Consider the following 9,940-nt stretch of genomic DNA (forward strand, 5'->3'; position numbering starts at 1 on the left):
AGGGGGGGGAATATTAACTTCCAAAGTGTGCGATGTATGAAATGAACTAGAAATGCTTGTAGCAAACTCATTTTTTTTCACTTTATTCAATAACAAGAAGTTGAGGAAAGAATGTAAAATAGAATTTTTGAAAGGAATGATAAAGAATTGGAAGATATAAATTAACAAATAATTGATGTAATGGAGACTCATGAGAAAATTCTCTAAGGAAAGATCAATTCACACATCTTTTAATGTCTGAAGCAGTACTGAGGGGATTAATGGATCCTTGTAAGGCAGGAAGTGGGTGGGACGGTACACCGTGGGAGTATCACCGATTATCAGAAAGAGGGTACTTTGTCGTGTGGGTCTGAAAGCATAATCTTGCAATATAAATATATTCTTATTGTGAACTCTGGAACCTTCTGTGAAGTGCACTGGTTGTCATAGACGCCTTCATTTATTTCTCTGTATAAACAAACCCAGCCCAGTTGTTCAACTGTGATTTATAGACTACCTCTCATAGATTACTCATTCTTGAATCTGAATTCTTAAGAACATAAATTTCTCTGTTACTGCTGTTTTATTTTCAGCAACAGACAGCTGGGGAGTGGGGAAGATTTCTGAAAGTTCTCTTTTTTTTTTCTTCCTTAAATCATTCTATTAAGATTTAATTTTTAAAGGCTTCTTAAAAACTCTCTTCAGAACATCTTATGAAAATTTGTTATGGTAATGAATTGGCACAATGATCATATTTGGCCCCGGAAGGCATCTCAGTCATTCATGTCTCTGTTTCAATTAGCAGCCGTTACCTGTTCTTGACACCGTGTTTTGATCATTACTCACTCTAGTATTAGTATAAATGAAAGTTCAATTAAAGCTGACCACGGTCATTTATTAACTTGCTTATATGAACTCTTTTTCTGCCTCACAGAGACCAGACAGGATAGAGTCTCCGCCTCGGTATGTTTCTGAGACTCTCTGTGGGAGTACAAAGGCACATCTCCCCTGGAGCAGCTGGTAGCTTCAAACTGCCAGCCTCCCCATTATGATTATAGACCAATGCCAAGGACTTTTAAAATACATTTCTGAGGCCAAACCTACTACATTCACCAATGTACTTTCTCACTCTTTCCCCATGAAAACCAAACTTGATCATTTCAGTTGACATAAGGATGACATTTCCTGGTCTCGGTGCCTGCTATGTGTGGACATGGGACTTACTTTCGGCTGTTGTTGTTGTGTGCTGTGTGACAGCAAAACAGCCACATAGGATTTTCTTTACTATGTACAGGAGCATATCTCCAACTCATGCTGCCCCAGAACCACGGGGTGATCTTGAACCACCCACCTTGGGGCTAGCAGGGGTAAGCATGATGCTATCAGGACTCCTTCTCTTCTGGCCCGTAGTATGGCAACAGAAATGAAATATGCAACACTGATTCATTGTCCCGGGAGAAAAGCCACTTTCCTCCGACAAGAGTGCCTACTTGCTGCGGCGGACCCGTCAGGCCATCAGGACGAAGGCAAAGCCCAGCACGCTGCTTAAGCTGGCTACTCGCGATACCTTCCAGAGTCAGCTGTCAGTGTTCAAGAATTTTGTAAACTGGGGATTGATTTTGTTTTCTTTTTCGGGGAATCTGGACACCTGTGGCAATAGCCAAAGGATGAAGAGAGCAGTAAGGGAGAGAGTGGATCAGTTCTGGGCCCCTGTGCTCAAACTATCCCCGGAGTGAGAAACCACTTCTAGGTAGCTTGAATATCTGTTATAACTTCTGAACAAATTATACATTCACAACTACTACAATGACTTCAATTATGTGTCCAATAAGTACTATTGCCTTCTTGGGAGCCTTTCTACATTTAAAAAAATGCTGAAATGTATATCTCACACTTAAAAGTTAATCTTATAGAATTTTAATCTATAACTATGCCATTTGAAATATTCCATTTCTGAACATCATCGTGTCCAGAATGTAATGTTTATATCTTACAAACATATATAACAAATTAAGAAACTAAAACTATATTTAGAATAATGGCATTTTTTTGCCACTGATGCTAACATAATTGATGTGATTTAGCAAATCTTAGCTTTCGCTTTCTAGATAATCATGCAAAAGGGTAATTTTCATCATATCAAAAAAGGTGATTTAATACCTGCTTAAAACAGGATTCTTTTATGAAAGTAATTGCATGATGTTTTAGAAGGAAAATGGTCAACATTTCACAGAATGGCTGTTTTGTTTTCGAAACCTTTCTAAAACCCTAGGGACTATCAGGTGGAAACACCGGAACTGTCCGCTATTAGCTGAATGGGCAGACAGACTGTTGCACAGACACGGTCATACTGAGCCATCCACAAAGAAAGAACGAACGAAACGCCGATGAACACCTCCACCCGGATGAATCTCGAAAACCTTGTACACAGCAGAAGAGGCCAGTCACAGCGAACAACCACAGGATGATCTCATTTGTATGAAACAAATACATAAATATGAGCCTTCAGAAATGCAAGGAAAATCCCATTACTTTATTTCAATTTGCCAGGAATTCTGAAGCTCCTTCATTGATAGAAACCAGCGATCAGGACTGGTTATCTGGGGTGGGAGGAGGAGACGGAAAGGCAGACATTGGTTTAAGTGTGGTTGCGTTGTGTCCCTCGCGGTGAGATGAAGCAGCAAGAGATGCCAGAAATAATTGTCAGGCTGGAAGAACAGCAGAAATGTCACTGGGCTGTGCCGGGATAAGTGGTGGAGAGGGCGTAGATTTTATTATTTTTACAACAGTAAAAATCTACACACTGTTAATAAAATATGTTCCTATCCACAACAATACATCTAAGCCTATCTCTCCACAACTAATTTGAAAATCTAATTTGATTGCAAGACACCACTCAAAATATATGATCAAATTGACAGAGGATCATTTTATTGTATCTTTTTTGTGATTTTTCTCAAAGCTAACAGAAAAAGTAGGTTCCCATTTATCAATTTTTACACCTTTTTTATTGTTACATTTTTTACCATGTGTTGACCTTTCCATTATTCATTGTCTGGTTGTTCCCTTCCCAATATAGTATCTAGTTCCCCATCCCCCTTCACCTTCTCATCTGTGCTCCGGGTAAATGTTAACCACTTTTTTGTGAGAGATTTTTTTAAGACACATAATACTTAGAGGTGATATTGTTTATTTTATGAGCCAATCTGCTACTTAATTGGAAGATGATATCCAAGTAGAGTTTTGGTATAAATTTAAAAGGTGTTGGCATTACTGGTCTAGGAAATCTGGCCCTTTTCCTTTTTTAAGAATTTGAATTTTTCTCCCATTCTTTTGGGACCATCCATCATACTTCGAGTCAGAATTGTCAGTAGTGGTCCACATACACCGTCCAGCTGTTCCGCTCTCAGGATAGATAAGGCTGTTCTTTGTGGGGACCGTTAGGTTGATAGGTTATCTTCTTATTCAAATCTCCAGCTGCCTTCATTCTTTTGGGTCCAATAACTGCATCCTAGATGCCCTCTTGCAGGATTTTCTGATCTCCAATGCTACCTGCCAACAAGCCTATAGAACACAGTTTATCAGCTAAGCCAGTTGACCGAGTTGGCCCATGAAACAATCAATTGATCCTAAACGTTAAAATCCAGTAAAGTGTTTAGTTACGTCCAGGAAGCATTTGTAACGGTGCCTTTATATATGTTACTATGTATATGAATGAAAAAGGAGCTTCTAAAAGCTCATAGAAACATGGAATCAAAATAAAATGGAATGTTTCTACACACATTTTAAAGCTTCCTCTTGTATACATGTTCACACATGCATGTATATGCAAATGCCTACAGATATACTAGTTATTATATAATGACAGCTTTTTAAATAATAACTGAAATTTATCATATGACTTACATGAATATGAGGTGTTTTTCACAAGTGAGAATAGGTTTCTGACATTAACGTATTTTTGCCTCAAACTAAGGAGATAATTCTAAAAGTAGAGTAACCCACCCATCTAGTCAGGTCAAACTCATCTATCATTATCTGTGGTTTCTGAGAGTCTGGAAATGTGTGTGGAGGTAGATAGCCTCATCTTTCGTCCATGGAGAAGCTGGTGAGTTTGAACCACTGACTTTCTTTATCAGTCCCAAAGTACTCCACGGCACTGCTAGAGTACCTCAGAAGGAGAGTAACAGTATTTATTGCCCTCGTGGATTAGATAGAGCCCGCAAGGTGTCTGCGTGGTGTTGTTTGGTTAGATGCCATGGAATTGGTTTTCACAAACAGTGACCCGAAGCACAACAGAATGAAACACTGCCTGTCCTTTGGCCTCCTCACAATGGCTCCTCTGCTTGAGCCCATTGGTGCAGCTGCTAATTCAGTCCACCTTGTGCAAGGTCATTTCCTCTGTTTTTGGCTGCTTGTCTATCTCACCAAGCATGATGTCCTTCTCCAGACCCTGGTCTCTCCTGCCATGTTCGAAGTATGCGAGATGAAGTCTCCCCAGCCTTGCCTCAAGGGAGCAATCTCACTCCGAGGAGAATTTTTCCGACAGAGATTTGTTTATTCTTTTGGCCATCGATGTTACTTTCAGTATTCTTCACCAGCATTATCATTCAATTGCATCAAATTCTTCACTAGTCTTCCTGATTCAATGTCCACTTTTCAAATGCAGGTGAGGCCAGTGAAAGACCATGGCTTGGGTCCAGAGCACCTGAGCCCTCGAAGTCGTATACTTGCTTTTCAACACTTTAAAGAGGTCTGGGCAGCAGACTTCCCCAAGACCACGTGCCATTGAACTCCTCGTGGCAGCTTTCATGAGTATTGATGGTGGCTCTAAGCAAGATGAAATCCTTGGCAACTCCAGTATTCCCTCCGTTTATCGTGCTTTACGTATTCAGCCAGCTGTGAGCATTTTGTTTGCTTTATCTTGAGTTATAATCCCTGCTGAGGGCTGGAATCGTTTATCTTCATCAGCAAGTGCTTCAAGTCCTTCCTCCCCACTTTCAGCAAGTAAGGTTGTGGCATCTGCATATCGAATAGTAGCCTTCCTATGACTCATTAGTATTATATGAATAAACTTAATTTTACTCAATAATGTTCTTCATTCGTTGTAGTTTGACTTGGAAGTGTGATCTATAAAATAATATGACCATCATTTACCTTTAACATCCAGACGTGAATGGATATAGATTTTATTTATGATAATGCAGATTTGGAACTTGAGTCTAATTGTCAAGGTCAATTCTGACAGAAGTTTCTGTGATTCTGTCTAAAGTTTCTCATCAACAAAATGAAAGGCAGGGCAAGCAATATTCAAGGACATTTTCATTTGTAAATTATATTATCCTGTCTTACTACTGCAAAGTCAAACCTCATGACATTTTAAACCCAGTCTGTTTTGTTAGTGTCTGAGAAGAGCATTAAGTCCACATGGATGGAACCTTCCATTAGCTACCAGAGCATGAACTAACAAAACGCACGTTGATGGCTGGCTGGTCGTCACGGAGTATCCCTAGTGGCACAGTGGGTTAAGTGTTGAACTGCTAACCAAAAGGTCAGAGGGTATCAGGCAGGCTTTGTACTTTCAGAGGTCCTGCACCCAATAAGTTAAAATACAGGTGAGCTTGAAAAGGTGATGGAAAAATTCTATCATCTTTTAATTCCATTTCCCATGGAATTGTTGAAGCCTCCTCGTATTATATTGGAGTCAGGTTTGTCACAATTACAGTAGGGACCTCCAAATAAGGGAGAAAAGTAAAATGACTTCTACAGTGTCTGATGGGTATCTTCACAGTAAAGAGTTAACTCTCCAGAAGCCAGGGAGGTCTAAACCCTGAGCATTTAACTCTTCGGGATTGGCCCTTGACCGGCTCCTGAAGGATTTACTCTCTATGCCTGTAGAATATTCTGCCTGACAACAATGCCTTTGTCTATCTGAGCCCTTGAGACCCAACAGCCAGTGCAGGCTAGCAATGCAATTTGGGGTAAAAGCCCATTTTGTTCACCTGAGCTCTGAGGAGGAAATCTGACAACCACCAGAATAATCAACTGATAAATCAGTGAATGGCCAAGTCAAAAGGACATGAATTTCAGCATTTGTTTGTTCTGTCGTCTCCATGTTCATGTATTGGGTGTTTGTCTATTTTAAAAAAACACACAGAAAAGGCATATTTCCTGGGAAAGTCAGGAAAGATGGTTTATACAACGGTTTTGCTATATCCTTTGATAGTTACATACCATCATCCATCAAATAAAGCCAATGTTTCCATGAGTGATACCATGAAAATAAGCTGGTATCAGTTTGCAATATTCTTGGGAGAAAGAAAAACAACTGTGAATCCTCATGAAAAATGATTAGGATAGCTGAATTGAGAGACATTCTACAAAATAACTGGCCCGTGATTTTCAAAGGACAAATAAAATCAAGGAAAAGTTGGGATACTGTTCCAGATTGAAGGAGGGTCATCAAAGAGACATGCCAACTGAATACAACATGTATCCTTAAAAAGTGTATGCCACCTGGAAACTTTTGTGATAAGGAACATTCATAGAACAATTGCCAAAACTTTCATTGTGTCTGAGCATTTGAAGGCAATAAGATGTCAGCGTTGATTTCCTTATTTTGCTTATTATCTTGGTGACAAAGGACAGGGTTCTTTTTCTGACGGAAGCACATTGAGAGAAAGCATCACACTGACAAATGGTCCTCAGCTATCCAAGTGCCTGGAGTCCATGGTCACGCACAGGCTCCTGTGGGTCCCCAGTCTGTAATCCTCCATGGGAGCAGAAAGCCTCACCGTCCTCCCTCAGCCTGGCTGGGAGGGTCGAACTGCTGACCTTTTGGCCAGCAAGCCAGCACATTATCCACTAGCCCATGTTCAAATACTGCAGGAAATGATACCATTCTAGCACCTTGTTTCAAATGTCCACTTGTCTCATTGTTCCAAAGAAATAGAGCACCATCAATTGAGAATTCTCAAACTGCGGTACATAAAACCAAGCTCTAATGTTTGTGACTGAAATATTGCTAAAAAACACACAAACGGAATTGACTGCCAATAATTTATGATGGTGTCTTTTAAAAAGAAGAAAAGACTATTTCTGACATTATTTTTTTTAATTGGCTGGCACAGGAAAAACAAATCTCTCACATAAAATGTCAAAATGGTGATTATCCTTATTGGTGAGAGGGGTTAGATTGCTGGAAGGTGGAAAAAGAGATCTTTTGAAAGCCAATACCAGTAATATATTCCTTGTATCTGTTAGCTGTACAATGATAACGTATGCCTTTCGCCAAAGTATGTCATATTTTCATTAAATTACATTAAAATAACAAAAAAAGTCAGTTTATCTTATGTTGTGTATCCCAGATACGTGGATCTCCTATGGCAATGGTCACGCAAAGAATACATGGTGAAAATTGAGCTTTGTTAAGAGTCATTTGCTTATTTCCTGGAAAGGAACATGTTTCATATTTTCTTATATTTATTTAGTTTCACAGGACATAAAAGCTCAAGCATATAACATTAAAAGCACATTAAATGCTTAAATTACTTTACCCTTGAGTTATTTTTATTGACCAAATCATAAAACTTTGGAACTTCTTAAGCTGATTAATGGATTTTTTTTCTCTTGTAATATTAGTAATGCTGAAATCAGTGAAAAAATGCTGAGACAACCCTGTATTTGAGACATATTTTAAAAATCATTTTATTGGAGGCTTGTACATCTCTTATCACAACTCATACATCTGTCCATTGTGTCAAGCACATTTGTACATTTGTTGCCATCATCATTCTCAAAACATTTGCTTTCTACTTGAGCCCTTGGTATAAGTGACTCATTTTTCCCCTCCCTCCCTGCTCCCCCCTTCCCCATGAACCCTTGATAATTTATAAAATTATTATTATTTTATCATATCTTACACCATCCAATGTCTCCCTTCACCCACTTCTCCTCTGTCCATCCCCCAGGGAGGGGGTTATGTGTACATCCTTCGAATCTGCTCCCCACTTCTCCCTCCCTTCCCTTCTGTGCTCTATCTTTGTTTTCAATTAACTACAAACTCAACATTTTCTCATTCTTAAATACTTGTGCCCAGATTTGCTGTATGAAATAGTTAAATATATATGCTAAAATATTGAAGCTCAAAAAAAATGAATTTCAGAATTTGTTCTGTGGTCCATTTTCAAATATAAATATTTGTTTGTTAAAAAAACACACAAAAGGAATTTTTCCTGGGAAAGTCAGGAATTATACAAATCCTGACTTCTGATATATCCTTTGATAGTTGCATACCACCATCCCTCAAACAGAGCCAATGTTTCCATGATAGAAACCAACCCCATGTTTTACTGCAGCTTCAGTTGAAAAGTCCTTTTAGTTATCAGTGCAGCAAACAGATAACTTCCCATAACCACTGGAAAGCCTTCTAGCACACATACCAATGCCATTGCTCAGCAGTGAAACCACTAAATTAGGGAGGCCATGTGGTAAGGGTAAGTGCAAACTTCTCTTTGATGTTAATGCATATTGATACAAAATAAATAAATAGCCCCACAAATACTGTCATTTTTTCCTTTGAATAACTTGTTCAGAATACTTATGTTTTGATAAGGGTTATCAGTTTTTTTCTTCTCCTCTTCTTACAAAGAATGATAGTAACCATCTGCTGAGTTAAGTAATAATTTGGACTTCGCACTGAAATCAGAATGAGGCCCTATCTCAAGCACATCTAAGGTGGGATTTAAAATCGGCCATGAAAGAATGAGTCATTCCCTCCCTGGTCCTCTCTCAGAGACAGGCAGTCCCAAGCACAGAGCGTCCTCATAGCCCTCTCAGAATGGAAGGAGACTGCTAGCTTTCGTCCTTCCCCTTGCCAAGAAGACAACTAAGAAGTAAATTCCTCCACTCTGACTTTATAAGGGGGATAAATAGCAACCAGGACCAGCAGGGTAGAAAGTCACCAGCTTCCTCTGCATCATTCAGAGAGAAATGTGCTCTGTCTGACCCCAGTCCTGAAAACATTATTATCATTTTGAAGTCAAGGATTATTTCCAGGAAGCCACCATGAAAGATTTACCATAAAGTGTTTTTTTTTGAAGTAATAAAGCATTAACAAGCATGTGCTAGCCAAAATTTTAATGCAGCCATGGGAACTGAGGAAATAAGGCAGGCCAGCATATCCTGAGGGGTGATTAAGGGGCAAAGGCCCAAAGCACTCAGGCTGAAAGCACTGGACGAAAGTGATGTTTCAGAAGCTGAGAGTGGATAATGGAAACTCGACGAAACTGTTCAGTTGTTTGCAGAATGGAGAGAGAAAGAGAGGGAGAGAAAAGGAGGAAGAGGAGGAGGGATGTTATAAAAACTACTTAATAAAACACTTTAAAGACTTGATTTGTTAAACTTGGCCTAGAAGCAACCCTAAATGACAGGAATCATCATAATTGGCTCCATCGAATGAAGTGCATCCGAACCTTTCACAGTTTGCAAACCTGGAAGGAGATTTTTCGTGTGGGTTGCATGAAGGCTGCTCTGTGTCAAGACCAGCATATTTAAAAGAATAAAACTCGAACTAATGCCGATAATCTCCAGGGACCCACGTGTTTATCATACAAATATATAGGTAATTTAATATGCTGACATAAAGTTGGGATTAAGTATTATTCCTTCAACACAACTGAAATGAAGTTAAAACATAAATTAAAATGAGAAAGAAAGTTCAGCTCTGACATTCCATTCAGGAGCTGGGCTGTCAATCACAGATAGGCCTTACCATTCTCCGATTGAACATAAACAATTTCCAAAAACATCAAGATCAGACAAGACCCCTCTATAACCACGATAGGAAAAAACACACCAAAACAATTGTGAACACAAGTAAGGCACGAACATGGCCTGTCATAAATTCCAAACATCCTTTATTCTAGGTTAATATGAACTCACTGCTGCTCCTTTACCAATC

The sequence above is a fragment of the Tenrec ecaudatus genome, chromosome 13 (assembly GCF_050624435.1).
Source record: "Tenrec ecaudatus isolate mTenEca1 chromosome 13, mTenEca1.hap1, whole genome shotgun sequence".
NCBI lineage: Eukaryota > Metazoa > Chordata > Mammalia > Afrosoricida > Tenrecidae > Tenrec > Tenrec ecaudatus.